Source organism: Lactuca serriola, chromosome 3, assembly GCF_051521515.1.
Source record: "Lactuca serriola cultivar US96UC23 chromosome 3, Lser_US96UC23_V15, whole genome shotgun sequence".
NCBI classification, from domain to species: domain Eukaryota; kingdom Viridiplantae; phylum Streptophyta; class Magnoliopsida; order Asterales; family Asteraceae; genus Lactuca; species Lactuca serriola.
Window position 1 is genome coordinate 16,416,677 of NC_136410.1, and position 7,673 is coordinate 16,424,349.

The following is a 7,673-nucleotide window of genomic DNA, read 5'->3' on the forward strand; positions in this document are numbered from 1 at the left end:
CTCTTATGAAGTTCAAAAATTTATAAGGAATTGATGGATTTTATCATGTGTATACAAGATTGCCTAGGCTTCTTAGGCCCCCACCACTTATTCAACGAGTCTTGGTGGGAGTTGGAATCATATTATAATGTCCAAATGGTTTCGACAAGGAATTGACGGATTCGAAAGAAGATAAATTCATCACGAGAAAATAAGGCGAATAAAAGATGTTTGGCAGATTGACCACATCTCAGTGTTTTCATCATATCTGGTTCCTCGGAACTCCGATTTAAGAGATTCAAGATGTTTTGGAAACTAGACACAATTATCTACAAGTTTCGTGTTTTGAGTTTTCACTAATTCAGTCGTTTTCCAGTTCAAAATCGAGGTGGAAGTTGGGGTTTGTTTGCTGGAAGAGTTCCAATTCGAAAATAAGGTGCAATGTGGAGGACTAAAGCTGTACAATGGTAAAAGTGAAAGATCAAGGGCTAAAGTTGTACCATGTGGAAAGTTAAAAGCTAGGGGCTAAGGCTGCATCATTCTTGAAAGTTGGAGGCTATTTTGTGTAATTATGTTTTATATATTATGTTTACGTGATGACAAAGAGGGGATACCACCGACGAAAAAAAAAAAACCCTACGAAGATAAAGGAATCAACTGCCGGCACACTGCTAAAAAAACCCTTGGCAGCTTCCATCATCTCTCGCCATCATACAACTACCGGTTTCGTAGAGATACAGATAGAGAATAGTAGAAGAGTTTGAGAGAGACGTGAACGAGGAAGCGGTGCTTACTTTGCTTACTCCTTTTGTTGGGCAGCTTATACACATCCAGGAGCACACACATGTAGATACTATGAAAATAAGTTGACTAGGTTCTTTTCTTTTGACTACCTTTATTCCGTTACAAATCTTTTAATTTGTTTTGCTATTTTAGTTTAGCTTTGATTTAATTTTGCTCCAAAAACTTATATAGCGTAAGGATGATGTTGAATTTGTTTTTATTTACGGTCATGGTTTTGAATTTTAATTTTATGGAGTAGTTTTTATTTGGGATTTGTTGCCTTGGGTGAGATGGTAAGTTTAATTAGTTGATATTGTTTAAACCAATTTTGTTGAAATCGAATAGCACATTCAAATGTGTGCTTATTTTAAAAATATAAATTTTGACGTGTAACTTTTATTTTGGCTAGCACTTGATCAACGTTAGTTAGGGTTAATTTGCTTTGTTTAAATTTAATATTTACATGCTTATATTGACTTCGAGAGAAACTTTATTTGTGACATCGTTTGAATATGAATGTGCGGTTTCGTTATTTCGCTTAAACTTAACATAGACATGTGTTAGAGCATTTTTAACAAAACCATTGAACTTAATGCTTTTTAAAAATCACGAACTACATAGAGATATGAGTGAATGTTTTTAAATCGAATCATGAGACCGAGAGGTAGTTGATAACTTTTGTTGGTGTTAAGTTATTCGTTTCTATATAATTGGTTTGACAAATTAATTGCATTTGAAGAACCATTGAACCCGTTTAAGTCAACTAAATCTCATATTTATCATAATTGTTAAATCGTTTAATTGTTTTCCTTGTTTGTTCGATTATTTTAGTTTTCATTTTTATCTTGGTGAATTTAGTTTAATTTTATTTTAATTGTTTCCTTATTTTAATAAAACCAATCACCTTTTCAATCAATTGCCTAGTTCCCTCTTCCTTAGAATATGATAGTCCCTATGGGTTCGATATTTGGTCTTACGACTATATTACTTGCACGACCTCGTATACTTGCGAGTACGCGTTTTCATGAACAAGTTTTTGGCGCCGTTGCCGAGGACTATTTTTATTTTTAAGTTAGTACATTAGGTAGTTGTTAGACTCTTAAACATCTTGAGGATATTTTACTCTGGCCGGTCGAAGATTCAGACCACCTGAATTTGCGCTTGATTGGGAGATTGAAAGAACTTTGAGAGGGTTGAGGTGACTTCGGAATCAAGAAGAAATGGGAGATAACAGAAACGAAAACAATAATGGAAACAAAGGTTTTGAAGGAACAAACCCGCCGATTGTCAGCGCAACAATTAATGTTGACAATTTTGAATTCAAACTTGTGATGTTTCAGATGATCAACAACAATGGTCTCTTTGGAGGTATGCCTAGTGACGAGCCCTTGTCCCATCTGCGTTCTTTTAACCAGATGTGCGATAATTTCAAAAACAGAAGCATGATGGCTGATGCATTTAGGCTAAGATTATTTCCCTACACACTACAAGGGAAAGCTCGAGACTGGTTTGATTCGGCCTTCTGATTCCATCACCACTTGGGAGGAATTAAGAGAAAATTTCCTAAAAAGATTTTTCCCATCCACTCGAAATGCAAATCTAAGAAACGTCATCACATCATTCCGAAAAATGGATGGTGAATCGTTATGGTAAGTGTGGGAGAGATGGAACAATTTGCTAAGAAAATGTCCAACACATCGATTCCCTGATGATGTGAAACTTGAGACATTTTACCAAGGTTTGGATGCTCAAACACGCATGCTAGTAGATACATCAGCTGGAGGAGCTTTGCTCACAAAGAGCTATGAGGAGAGCGTGGAGATATTGGATAGAATAGCAACCAATAATTTCAAGTGGCCCACGGATAGGGTACATGCAAGTGGTTTGAAAGGAAGTACACCGGCTAAAGTTCGTCTTGCAGCTCAAAATGATGCATTAGCAGCTGAGTTGGCTTCGATCAAAAGTATGATGAAGAATATGATGTCAAGCAATGGGATGAAAGAAAATAAGGTTGACTTTTGTGCGGTTTGTCAAGGAGTGCATGATTATAGTGAGTGCCCACAGAATCCTGAATTTGTATTTTTCATGGGAACTTGAAATTTCCCACGACAAAACAACCCATACTCTGAAACATACAATCCGGGATGGAGAAATCATCTCAATTTCTAATGGGGTGGATAGCAACAACAACAAATGCAACCTCAACAAGAGCAGTTTCAACAAAGGCCTCAAAACCCACCGGGGTTTTATCAAATGCCAAATCAGCAAGTGAGACCACAAGGAGGTGCATTCCACCAGACATCAGGAAGTAGTTCAAAACCAGTAGTGCCTTCATCAAATCAAGAGATGACACCTTTCGAGAAAGCCATGATGGAGTTTATGATCAAACAAGATCAAAAGACTGAGGCACGTGAGAAGACTCAAGCAATTGCTATGAGAAATTTGGAAAATCAATTAGGGCAATTAGCACAAGCACTGAACTCTCGAGAACCTGGAACGTTGCCAAGTAACACCTAAAATCCAGGTAATGGAAATGATAAGAAGCAATGCAATGCAATCACACTTAGATCGGGAAAGGAGTTAACTCCAAAGAATCATGACTTACCAGCCACCAATGAAGAGCAACACCCGATAAGTGTTGATACTAATAAGAAGAAGAATGAATTGAAGGATGATGAAAAAGAGTATGTCGAGATTGAGGACATAACCGATGAGGAGAACGGGCAGAAGAAATTGAACAAGGAAGGTCCAACAAGTTCAAGTCCAAGAATTGGAAATCAAAAGAAGGCCCAAGAAAAAGATGCTCGAACTGGTGCGACAGTTGCACTAACAACTTTGCCTTTCCCACCTAGGCAAAGTAAGTCCAAAGTTAATGATGGGCAATTTAAGAAATTTCTAGAGATCCTTTCTCAGCTTCATATCAACATCATTTTTGTTGAAGCCTTAAAACAAATGCCCACATATGCAAAGTTTATGAAGGATGTTCTTACAAAGAAAAGAGTTTTTGGAGAATTTGAGACTGTTGCAATGACAAAGAGTTGCACATCAATAATCAAAAACAAATTGCCTGTGAAAAGGGTGATACAGGTAGTTTCGTTCTACCTTGTAGGATTGGAAAGTTAGACAAGATAGGCTTATGTGATTTGGGAGCAAGCATAAATTTGATGCCTTTGTCTATTTTCCAAAGATTGGGAATTGGAGAAGCTAGGCCAACCACTATCTCACTCCAGCTGGCAGATCGATCGGTGGTACATCCAGAAGGAAAAATTGAGGATATTGTTATCAAAATTGACAATTTCTTTGTTCGTGCATATTTTATCATTTTGGATTATGAAGCCGATGACGATTGTGGAATAATTTTGGGAAGGCCATTTGTGACATCCCCTAATTTCTCGGCCAAAAAAGACCGATTTAATTTATGCTTTTTAAAATAAAAATCAGAGAAATCTTTTTAAAAGATGTTGTGGAATTGGTCCCCAAACAACATATGATAAAAGCTTATCAAAATCCTTCATTAAGAAGGTATATATTTTCCATATATATCAAAACCTCGGGATGTCATGTTCCGATACAGATCAAAAGCATAAACAAGACATTATAAGCCTTTCAACAGTTATTTACAACTACTGGCCTATAATCCAAAAATATCTCCTCGTCCTCCGACTATGCTCGGGGTCCACTTCCTGTAATATAAAAAGCTGAGTGGGTCAGGCTTGGGAGCCTGGTGAGCATATATGGTTTTCAACCCACAATAATAATAAACTTGCTAAGTTCATCAATCAACAATAACCCTGATTACCCGTTCCCGTACGTTATCCTTACTTTATGTCCCTAAACACTTATCACAAAGGACCTAGCCTAAAGAATATCATCGGGATGGACACTACTGCTAAGGGGTTTCCCCAGCCATACATGTCCTAAAGGCAACTATGAGAGGGATGGAGTACAGCGAATGAACACTCTCAGTTCATTAACACCTACAGGTTGCGGACCTGCTAATGTTTCCCACTGGACTTTCTAGAAAGTCCGTGGTCGTCATCCAAACTCCGCTAGATGACTGGATCTCAAAACACATCGAGGCCTCTCCTCAATTTTATTTTACACATCACTATCTACCCATGTTCTACCCAACATATTTGTAGATAAAAATACTTATACAGTTTAAAACTTGTATAAAACGTCAACTCAACAGTCACCTCAAATAAACAATTAATATATTTACACATAGCACGTATTATAAGGTAAATACTTCATATCTATGTGTAAAATGAAAGTGACTATACACTCACATGATTTGGTAATAATCGGGCAGCAATTCGTTTCCTAAAATGATCGTTTCTAATAAAACTCCCGAGTTTTATTGAAAAACCGGGCTTTGCAAAAGTCGGGCTTCGAAACCGAAAAAAATAAATTTTCCAGGCTTCTCGGGCACTTCGTGGCGTATTCCGGTCTTTACAATCGTTATCGGGGCTTCGCGGGATGTTAAGATGAAAGAAATATGGGTTTAGGGGTTAAAATTGACAAATTTTCAAAGTTACCCGGGAGATCTCGCACCCTTCTATTTATAGGGTCCGAAGTCCTGATCCAACGGCTGAGAGGCTTCGCAGGGGGTGGCTCGCACATGGCTCGCACATGGTCTGCGCATGCGAGGGCTCGCTGGCATTCTGTGATTGGACCGAGGCGTGTGTCCGATGCGCAGGTGGTCAGCATGTGCGAAGGTCTCGGTGGCAATCGCTGATTGGACTGCGGAGTCGTATCATACATGCGAGGCTCGGAGCTAAGGTGCGAGGTTCGGTCCATATGCTAGCCTCGGATTGGACCTCCCTTCGGTCAAATCAGAATCCGACACATGGCTTCGCATGACTCAGTAGCTTTGGTTACTCAACGGGATACGTGGCACTTTTTTAGCGAGGGTGACGTGGCAACTCGTGACTATGCGAATTTTCTCGATTTTCGCGCCAAAACTTCTAAAATCCATAACTTTCGCATACGAGCTCCGTTTTTTACGTTCTTTATATGCACGCGTAGCTAAAATTACGCTCTACAACTTTCGTTTAGACTTCGTCGGCTAATTTTGACTTTAAATTTTATATTATTATTTTTAACAGACCGGGACAGGAAATCCGTTAAAAAATCATAACTTCTTCATCCGACGTCCGTTTTCGTCAGACTTTTTACCGTTGTGCTCCTAATGACGAGACCTTTGATTCTCATTTAGGTTGTGCCGGCTAAAAATCGCTCGATCTAAAATTCGAGTTTTTAGCTGTCAACTGCTAAGCTGAAACTTCGAAAAATCATAACTTCCTCATACGAAGTCAGATTTGGGCGTTCTTTTTATTGAACTTCTCGGTTTAACGAATACTACGACTTTTTTTAGATCACTAAGAGTAAAAAGTAGTTTATCGAAAACTCACTTTTTTTACGACATTCAGCACCGTGCCGGTTTTGTCGCGAAACTTCGACAGGTCATAACTTCTTCGTTATAACTCGGATTTCGGCATTCTTTATATTCCTGAAATCCTTGTTTCGACCACTACAACTTTATGTAAAGATATCGGGCTTATCTCACACTTTAATTTTGACGCTTATTTTTATTCTTAATTAATTAAACCCTAATAATTAAGCATAAAACACATAATTCACATAAAATTCACATAATTCCTTTTCATTTCTTCTAAATGAGTTACAAAGGTTAACCTAGACCATTATGCCAATATTAATGCCTAGCCTAGAAACACGAGCGTTACACCATTTTTAGCTACTGCTGGAGCTTTGATTGATGTTAAAAAAGGAGAAGTCACATTGAGAGTGAATGATGAGCAAAGGACATTCAATATGTTTAAGGCTGTGAAGCAACCTTTTAATATGGAAGAGTGCTCATTTGTACGAGTCATAGATAAATTGGTACATGCAGAAGTGGCTCAATTGAGTAAAGTAACTCATGATATTGAGGAAAATGAAGAATTGAAAATAAAGGAAGATGTGAGATGGGTTAAGGAGGAGTTGGACCTGAAGGATAGGGTAACTACACCAACATTACCCTCTATTAAATAAGAACCAGATTTGGAGCTGAAGCAACTTCCAACACACTTGAAATATGCATATTTGAGAGATGATGATACATTGTCTGTAATTATCTCATCTCAATTATCTTGTGTGCAAGAAAAAGAACTGATTGATGTTCTCAAGGAAAATGAGAAAGTGATTGGATGGGCGTTGGATGAGATAAAAGGAATCAGTCGAGCGATGTGTATGCATAAGATAAATTTGGAGGAGGGAGCGAAAACATCTGTTGAGCACCAAAGGAGACTGAATCCATTAATGAAGGATGTTGTGAAAAAGGAAATCATCAAATGGTTAGATGCTGGGATTATCTATCCGATTGCTGATAGTGAGTGGATTAGTCCAGTGCATTGTGTTCCCAAGATGGGTGGAGCAACAGTAGTCCAAAATGAGAATGGGGAAATGATCACAAAGAGGACAGTGACAGGCTGGAGGATCTGTATAGATTATAGAAAGTTAAATACCGCCACTAGGAAGGATCATTTCCTATTACCGTTCATTGATCAGATGTTGGATCGTCTTGCTGGTAATTGATTTTACTGCTTTTTGGATGGATACTCAAGATATAATCAGATTTCTATTGCACCAGAAGATCAACATAAAACTACTTTCCCGTGTCCATTTGGTACCTTTGCTTTTAGACGCATGCCTTTTGGTTTATGTAATGCCCCAGCTACATTCCAAAGGTGCATGATGTCTATTTTTTCAGACATGGTTGAAAATTTTGTTGAAGTCTTTATGGATGATTTTTCAATCCATGGTGATACATTTGAGATTTGCTTGAAAAACCTGATTGCAGTATTGCAAAAATGTGTCCAACATAATCTTGTGCTAAATTGGGAAAAATG